We start from the raw sequence: 9,700 nt of genomic DNA, 5'->3' as shown, positions 1-9,700 counted from the left end.
CCCTCTTAAATTAAAAGGGTAGGGGGACTCAATATTTTATGGTCATGATATCTTGAAACCCCCCCCCCTTCTTAAATTAAAAGGGTAGGGGACTCAATATTTTATGGTCATAATATCTTGAACCCACCGGGTTCAATATTTTATAAGGGGGTTCATTATATCGCAGCGAAAATATGAACCCGGGTTCAAAATATTATGCGATATATTGAACCCGGGTTCAATATATCGCGGTATCAAAATATTATGCTACACCGGTCGTCAGATATGTCCAATTTCCGTTTTTTTCAAAAGAGTTCATGTCCGGACGATATCTCAGAAACGGTAAAAGATAAAGACCTCAAACTTTCAGGGATTATAGATCATGACAAGTACGTTTGCAGAATATGTTTAAATCCGTCAGCCGTCACTTCCGGTCGTCACAGGAGGAGATCAAAGAAATCGAAAATTTCAACTTTTCTTATTTTAATTAAATCTTGCATCGCATTATTGCATCTGTTTTACAGTTTCGAAATATGTTAGTCCCACCGGAAACAGAAATGCAAACTTCCGGTTATAAGAGAAAAACTACATAATTTGAGTATTTTACTTTCCAATAAATATCGCTTATAGATGAAGTATTTGAAATGATTTTTAGATATGTTATTTAGACTGCAAATGTCTAGAGTAACGTCAAATATCTTGGTAAAATTCACTTCCGGTCGCATGTTTTACTGTCCGCAAAATAAGAACTTGTCAAAGTGAGATCTCAGAAACGGTAAGAGATTAAGACACCAAACTTATATGAGTAATAGAGCTTAATGAGTAGGCAAAACTCTTTGGGTTAATAGAGTCAGCCGTCACTTCCGGTCGTTACAGGAAGTGGTCAAAGAAATCGAAAATTTAAACTTTTCACTTTTGAAATAAAACTTGCATCATATAATTGAATCTCTTTCACAGTTTCTATATGTGTTGATCTCACTGGAAACAAAAAACGACACTTTCCGGTTATAAGAGGGAAACTATGTCATTGGGATTTTTAACATTCCCAAAAATATCACTTATTGATAAAGTTTTTGAAGTGATTTTTACATATGTTATTGAGACTGCAATTGTCTAGTGTGAAGTCAACCATCTTAGGAAAATGCACTTCCGGTCGCGTGTTTTTCTGTCCTCAAGTTGAGATTCTGTTCACCTAAATGCTCAAAAACACTACATGACTGAAGTCAAAAACTTGCAGAACTTATAGTTAGTTACCAGTTTATCTACATCATGTAAAAATCGTACGTTGTCGTCACTTCCGGTCGTGACAGGAAGCGATGCAAAAAATTGAATTTTTAAAGTTTTTTTTCTTTTTGCAGAAATGTTTGGCTAATGCAGATTTTAGATAGACCATGACCATGCAAATTATATTTATACATTTTATTTGTTTGGAGCACTTTCGTCCATGACGAAGTACATAAAGAAAACAGAAAAGTAATTCCGTTTGTTTTTATCTGTATCTACATATCTTTGGAAGCCTTGATATAACTTTTGTTATTATTTAGAGTAAGTTTATTGAGATGATTGTGGTTTTTTTTTCAAAGAAGTCAAGAAAACGGAAGACCTGTTATTGCCTAGGCAATAAGTGTCTAGTTATTATTATTATTTTTTTCCCGTTTTTTGTCCAAGCGATTTCTCAGAGATGGCTCGATGGATTTTCTTGAAACTTTCAGGGATTATGACAAATAAAATAAACTAAAAACATTTTTAAGGATTTTGCAAAATTCACTTCCGGTCGTCAGATATGTCCAATTTCCGTTTTTTCAAAAGAGATCATGTCCGGACGATATCTCAGAAACGGTAAAAGATTAAGACCTCAAACTTTCAGGGATTATAGATCATGACAAGTACGTTTGCAGAATATGTTTATATCCGTCAGCCGTCACTTCCGGTCGTCACAGGAGGAGATCAAAGAAATCGAAAATTTTAACTTTTCTTATTTTAATTAAATCTTGCATTGCATTATTGCATCTGTTTTACAGTTTCGAAATATATTAGTCCTACCGGAAACAGAAACGTCAACTTCCGGTTATAAGAGAAAAACTACATAGTTTGAGTATTTTACTTTCCAATAAATATCACTTATAGATGAAGTATTTGAAAAGATTTTTAGATATGTTATTAAGACTGCAAATGTCTAGAGTAACTTCAAATATCTTGGTAATATTCACTTCCGGTCGCATGTTTTACTGTCCGCAAAATAAGAACTTGTCAAAGTGAGATCTCAGAAACGGTAAGAGATTAAGACACAAAACTAATATAAGTAATAGAACTTAATGAGTAGGCAAAACTCTTTGGGTTAATAGCGTCAGCCGTCACTTCCGGTCGTTACAGGAAGTGATCAAAGAAGTCGAAAATTTCAACTTTTCACTTTTGAAATAAAACTTGCATCATATAATTGAATCTCTTTCTCAGTTTCTATATGTGTTGGTCTCACTGGAAACAAAAAACGACACTTTCCGGTTATAAGAGAGAAACTATGTTATTGGGATTTTTAACATTCCCAAAAATATCACTTAATGATAAAGTTTTTGAAATGATTTTTACATATGTTATTGAGACTGCAATTGTCCGGTGTGAAGTCAACCATCTTAGGAAAATGCACTTCCGGTCGCGTGTTTTTCTGTCCTCAAGTTGAGATTTTGTTCACCTAAATGCTCAAAAACACTACATGACTGAAGTCAAAAACTTTCAGAACTTATAGTTAGTTACCAGTTTATCTACATCATGTAAAAATCGTACGTTGTCGTCACTTCCGGTCGTGACAGGAAGCGATGCAAAAAATTGAATTTTTAAAGTTTTTTTCTTTTTGCAGAAATGTTTGGCTAATGCAGATGTTAGATAGACCATGACCATGCAAATTATTTTTATACATTTTATTCGTTTGGAGCAATTTCGTTCATGACAAAGTACATAAAGAAAACAGAAAAGTAATTCCGTTTGTTTTTATCTGTATCTACATATCTTTGGAAGCCTTGAGATAACTTTTGTTATTATTTAGAGTAATCTTATTGAGATGATTGTGAGGTTTTTTTTCAAAGAAGTCAAGAAAACGGAAGACCTGTTATTGCCTAGGCAATAAGTATCTAGTTATTATTATTATTCTTTTTTTTTAGACAAAATTTTGTGCACGCGATTTCTCAAAAACTATTCAATGAATTTCCTTGAAATTTTCAGGGATAAAAGGTCTTTATATGAATTTTATATAAAATTCCGTTTTTTGGTAAATTCGGTTCCAGTGCCAAGTTATAGACAATTTTCTGATTTTAAAATGAAATTTTGTCCGCGAGTGTTCTCAAGAATGGTTTAAGATATTAACTGGAGACTTGTAAGAGATGATAGAACATGATTTCTAGATTGGAGAGGGCACCTTTTCGTTCATCGTCGGCACTTCCGGTCGCTTACGGAAGTGATCAAAGAAATCGTTGAATTTCAACTTTTTATTTTTTTAAATCAATTCTTACATCACATTATTGCATCTCTTTTGTAGTTTTGAAATATGTTGGTCCCACCGGAAACAGAAACGTCAACTTCCGGTTATAAGAGAAAAACTACATAATTTGAGTATTTTTCTTTCCCATTAATATCTTTTGTAGATTAAGTATTTGGAATTATTTTAAAATATGTTATTTAGACAGCAAATGTCTAGAGTAACCCCAAATATCTTTCAAAAACCCACTTCCGGTCGCGTGTTTTTTTGTCCTCAAAATGAGAAGTTGTCTGAGCAAGATCTCGGAAACGGTAAGAGATTAAGACACCAGACTTATATGAGCAACAGACCTTAAGATGTAGTCAAAACCACTTGGGTTCAGAGCGTCAGCCGTCACTTCCGGTCGTCATAGGAAGTGATCAAAGAAATCGAAAATTTCAACTTTTCTTTTTTTATTTAAAAATTGCATCACTTTATTGCATCCTTTTCACAGATTCGAAAGATGTTGGTCCCACGGGAAAGAAAAACGACAACTTCCGGTTATAAGAGAAAAACTACAAAATTTGAGTATTTTACTTTCCTATAAATTTTCCTTATAGATAATGTATTTGAAATGAATTCTAAATATGTTATTCAGACTGCAAAGGTCTAAAGTACAATGTAACCTCAAATATCTTTCAAAAATTCACTTCCGGTCGCGTGTTTTTCTGTCCTCAAAATGAAAAATTGTCTAAGCGAGATCTCAAAAACAGGTAAAAGATTAAAACACCAAATTTTTATCAGTAGCAGACCTTGAGGAGTAGGCAAAACCATTTTGGTTAAACGCGTCCGTCGTAACTTCCGGTCGTTTCAGGAAGTGATCAAAGAAATAAAAAAATTTAACTTTTCTTTTTTAAATTAAAGTTTGCATCACTTAATTGCATCTCTTTCGCTGTTTTGAAATAGGTTAGATTCCACCGGAAACGGAAACGTCAACTTCCGGTTTTAGGTGATAAACTAAGTTATTTCGATATTTAACTTTCTCATAAATATTGCTTATCGATAAAGTACTTGAAATGTTTTTATGCATTTTGTAGATACTGCAAATGTGTAGAGAAACGTCAGAGATTTTTTTTTTATAAAATTCACTTCCGGTCGCGTGTTTACCTGTCCTCAGTATTATAATTTGTTCTCACAATATTGCTCGGCAACAGTAAACGACTGAAGTCTAAAACTTTCAGAACTGATAGTCAGTCATCGGTTTATTTGAATTGCGAGGAAATCTTATATCGCCGTTACTTCCGGTCGTGACAGGAAGTGATGCAAAAAAGTGAATGGTTAATGGTTAGCACGTTGAATTTTCACGCTGACAGCCAGGGTTAAATCTCCAGAGTGTCTGAATTTCTTTTATCACCTTTTCAGCTTGAATTTACGTTTTTATTTTCAAAATCGGACGGAAGACCTCTCATTGCTCGCAATGAGTTTCTAGTTATTATTATTATTCTTTTTTTTCATAGTACACGCTATATCTCAACTATGCGTGGTTCAATTTGAAAGATTTTTGCATGGACGATGCATCATGAATATATCTCCAGGGGTGTCCCTCACATTTTTGAAATTCACTTCCATTCGCGATTTTTGGGGAAAATTGTATTTTTTAAATGGAATTTTGTCCGTTAATTTTCTTGAGAACTGCTAAAGATATGATATTGTAACTCACTGACGTGATAGAACATCAAATGGAAATACGGTGATTGACCTTTATTTTTTGTCGTTCATACTTCCGGTCGCGAACGGAAGTGAATTCAAAAATGTTAAATTTGCAACTTTTTTGTTTTTCAATATTTTTCTTTAGGATTAACAGGGCTTATAGAGTGTCTGACAAGAATTCTAAATATGTATTCAATATTTTGATGCGTGCATTTATTGCAAAGATATGACCGATCCAAACTTTGTCCCACTGTCTGGGGTTCGAATCCCGCTGGATGCAGTTAATTTTTTTTTCTTTGTTTCTCTCTTTTTTCAGTTGCTAATGACTTCTCTCTCTTTGAAAACATGTATGGTAGTTTTTGCTGATTTTTAAAAGCTTTTTTGTCAGAGATTCTTTCGAAAACCTTTCGACCTATAAAGAATATCTTTGCATCTATAATATAGCCTTCTAAAACTATTTTAAGGATTTCTTTTTGTCCCCAAAGCTTGACCCATTCAAAAGTTGTCACCTCTTTCGCAATAAAACCTTGCTACTCCTCCAAAACCGTAAACCTTAGAGATTCCGAACCTTCATCAGTGTCTTTGACTCATTTAGTACTCTCTTCATTCTATCATTGCAAAAGCATTCTTTGGTCCCTTGTATGAGTTACTGCCCCTGAAAGTTTACGCTGCTTACATTTAATGATTTTTTTTTATAAACGGTGTATCCTAGAGACATAGGACCATCGGCATATTTGACTTTGACCTTGAAATATAGGTCAAGGTCAAAGGTCAAGGTCATTAAAAAACATAAGAAATTCCTTATATGTGTGTAAAATATAGCAATTCACCAAATGACCTTGAACTTTGACCTTGACCTTTGACCTTGATACTGGGTCAACTGAAAAGTAAGGACATGCATCCAGCTCCAGTATCAGGTGAAAACATAGAAAGTAAAGATTTCCTTTTTTTTTTTTTGTAATGACCTTGACCTTTGACCTTTACCTTTGACCTTGATCCAAAGGTCACAATCAGGCTTAAGGATGTGGAAGCAGTTACAAGTCTTAGTTTAAAAGAGGCGTAAAATAAATAATCCACCCCCCTTCTTAAAAAAAATCACATCAACAACAACGTAGAATATTTCTGTGAAATTCAAACCAGACCTCGGATCGACACCATATTTGGTACAAATGTAATATAGACCTCAGAGAAACTTTCTGGGGAGTTTTACGGTGAGTCTTTTAAGTTTATAGAAGTAAATTAAAGTGCAGGTGAACGAAGAAATGATCTAAACCTTTTATCGGCTATTTCTTCAGATGTCGTTAGTAGCATTCGATTTTCCTGATATGATACGACATTTTAATACCAAGCATTCTCTCTTTCTTTTACATTTGGAATTTATTTGATTTTTATTTAGAATTAATCAGTTTCCAGAAATAGACATTTTAATACCAAGCATTCTCTCTTTCTTTTACATTTGGAATTTATTTGATTTTTATTTAGAATTAATCAGTTTCCAGAAATAGCGATTTTCGGTATATTAAAAATAATTCTCGCTTTCATTGTCGTGTTTCCCTTCTAAAAATGCATGTTGGGAGTTTAATTTGTGCTACACATATTTAATTTAACCCAAAGAAATGCTTAGTTAAATGTTTCATATTTATTTCAGGATATTCAGTCAGAAATGTTAAAATCCGAACCCGACCTTTTAAGCTTACAACAAAGCTTTTTTCAAAAACTTCAGCATGCTCACAATATCGATGAATCGGGCTACAGTCCATTAATACATTTTCATTAGGGAACAGTGTTAATGTTTTCTCACGCAGCCCGTCCCTTGTTATTTTATATACTGCTTGCAAGTTCAGGAACTATTTCCATTTACGGAACTTCTTTCTTCCCCTACCGATTCTAAAAATACGCTTGCATTTATTCTATAGTCTTAAACAATTAACTTACCCAATTTTATCGGAATGTGTAGCGCAGTGGTTAGCGCACCTGCCTTTCAAACCAAGGGTTTTGAGTTCGATCCCAGCTGGAGGAGGATTTTTTTTTTTTTTTTTTTTTTTTTTTTTTTTTTTGCATTTTTTGCATTTTTTTGCTTTTTTTTTTGGCATTTCTCTTTTTTTTCAGCCTAAATGACACGAAAACACTTAAAAAGGTGGAAAGGCCTCTAATTGTTCTCTGAACAATTAGTTTACTAGTTATTATAAAGGTCTTTCGATATATATGATAAGATATGAATATGAAACTTGCTGAGGTGAAAGAGCATCAAATGTAGATTTGTTGATGGACCATAATTTTCCGTCGTTCGTACTTCCGGTTGCAAACGGAAGTGAATTCAAAAATGTTAAATTTGTAACTTTTTTGTTTTTCAATATTTTTCTCTGGGATTTACAGGGTTAGTAGAGAGTCTTCTATGAGTTCTAAGTATTTTTTATCATTTTGATTGATGCATTTATTGCAAATATATGACCGATCCAAACTTTCTCGTATTGTTGCGGGTTCGAATCCTGCTGGGGCGGGAGATTGTTTCTCTCTTTTTTCAGTTGTAAATGATATTTTTCTCTGTGAAGACATGTATGATAGTTTTTGCTTATTTTTTAAAGCTTTTTTAACAGAGATTCTACAGAAATCCTTTAATAATCATCGTCTATGTTGAAAGACTGTGTTACATAAACGCAAACAAAAAATACCTTCAATAAAGTATTAAATGAAGTGAGGTAGCACAGCGATCTGGAGAAAAGTTAGGTCGGAAGACCACTTGTTCCCCTAGCAACAAGAAACGCATCTAGTTAGGTCTTCCGTTTTCAACGGAAGACCTATAGTGATTCTACTGTTTATTATTATTATTAAGGACAGACGATACGTTCCTCAATAATATATAATTTTTTCTAAGATTTTGTCACTGAAGTATTGCTACTTTAACATGTTCACTCGCAAAAAATTGAGGTACCTTACCAGGCATTTGTGCAAGATACCAGAGGATGTTGTTTCCTATAAAATCCTTTTGGAAAAAACTTAATTAACCAATAACACAATTTTTAGTGTTTCAATTTTTTAAAGACAATTAGAAACCAGTTTAGAAATCAGAATGTAACGAAAATTTTGAATATTTTCCACACAATACGAAGATATGCAAAACAGATATTTGAGGAACGTATCGTTTGACCTTAAGGTCTTCCGTCTTCACGGAAGACCTTATAGCGATTCTACTGTTTCTTATTATTATTCTTATTTTTTAGACAAATTTTGTGCACGCAATATCTCGAGAACTATTCAGTGGTTTTTCATCAAACTTTCAGGAATAATGCGCTATAAAATGCCATTGTTACATTTGAAAGAATTTTGGAGAAATTCGCTTCCGGTTCCAAGTTATGGACATTTTTCTGATTTTGAAATGACATTTTATCCGCGCGAGATCTAAAGAACGGCTAAAGATATGAACTGGAGACTTGTTGGAGAGCATAGAACATGACTTCTAGATGTGCGGGTTTGCCTCTTCGTGCGTCGTGAGTACTTCCGGTCGCTACCGGAAACGAATTTAAAAAGTCAATTTTTTCAACTTTTACGTTTTTCAATATTTTTCTTTGATTTTAATATGGTTAATAGAGATTCTTATTGTAATGCTTAATATATAATTTGTTTTTAAAATTGTCCACCAGAATACATTTTAAAAATAGTTTTTTAGACAAATCTTGTGCACGCAATATCTCGTGAACTATTCAATGGTTTTCCATCAATCTTTCAGGGATAATGCGCTATAAAATGCCATTGTTACATTTGAAAGAATTTTGGAAAAATTCGTTTCCGGTTCCAAGTTATGGGCATTTTCTGATTCTGAAATGAAATTTTATCCGCGCGAGATCTAAAGAACGGCTGAAGATATGAACTGGAGACTTGTTGGAGAGCATAGAACATGACTTTAAGATGTGCGGGTTTGCCTTTTCGTGCGTCGTGAGTACTTCCGGTCGCTACGGGAAGCGAATTAAAAAAGTCAATTTTTTCAATTTTACGTTTTTTTCAGTATTTTTCTTTGATTTTAGTAGGGTTATATTCCTTTATAGATGCAAGTTACCGAACATAATAGGTATCAGATTCCTTGAGCATCATATGGCGAGACGTGTTTTGTTGCAAAACATTCAAGTCTTTTCATTAATGTGTTACTAATTGGAATAGTCCAATTTGGGGGTAAAGAGGAATATAAAATGTGTAAGGAAACTTAGCGCTGCCTTTATGTTACTTGCCCGTATACGATATGCTATATGTACAGTGTGATAAATAAACATTCTTAGGCTCGAAAATCAGGCGATAGCAACATATATCTTTTTAATTTCATTGAAGCTATCACATACACTTATTCAATTGAAGACACATTTCAAAGAAAAGGTGTGAAGATTTACTCGTGACGTTTGGCGCGAAATAATGTATCTTAACCCGCCTTTCACAAATGGTCTGATGCAGTAGTGTAGAAGTACAGAAAAAGATTACACGGACATTTCTGTATTTGGAATTGCATAGAATAGAAAGTTGAATGCATAAAGAATAAAGGAAGTAAAGACAATAGTTTTTTTTTTTTTTTAGTTT

Source organism: Saccostrea echinata, unplaced genomic scaffold (assembly GCF_033153115.1).
Source record: "Saccostrea echinata isolate AGI-Se365-2 ecotype Australia unplaced genomic scaffold, CSIRO_AGI_Sech_v1 ptg000001l, whole genome shotgun sequence".
NCBI classification, from domain to species: Eukaryota; Metazoa; Mollusca; class Bivalvia; order Ostreida; family Ostreidae; genus Saccostrea; species Saccostrea echinata.
The sequence above is the reverse complement of the archived record's forward strand: the minus strand, read 5'-3'. Positions refer to the sequence as shown.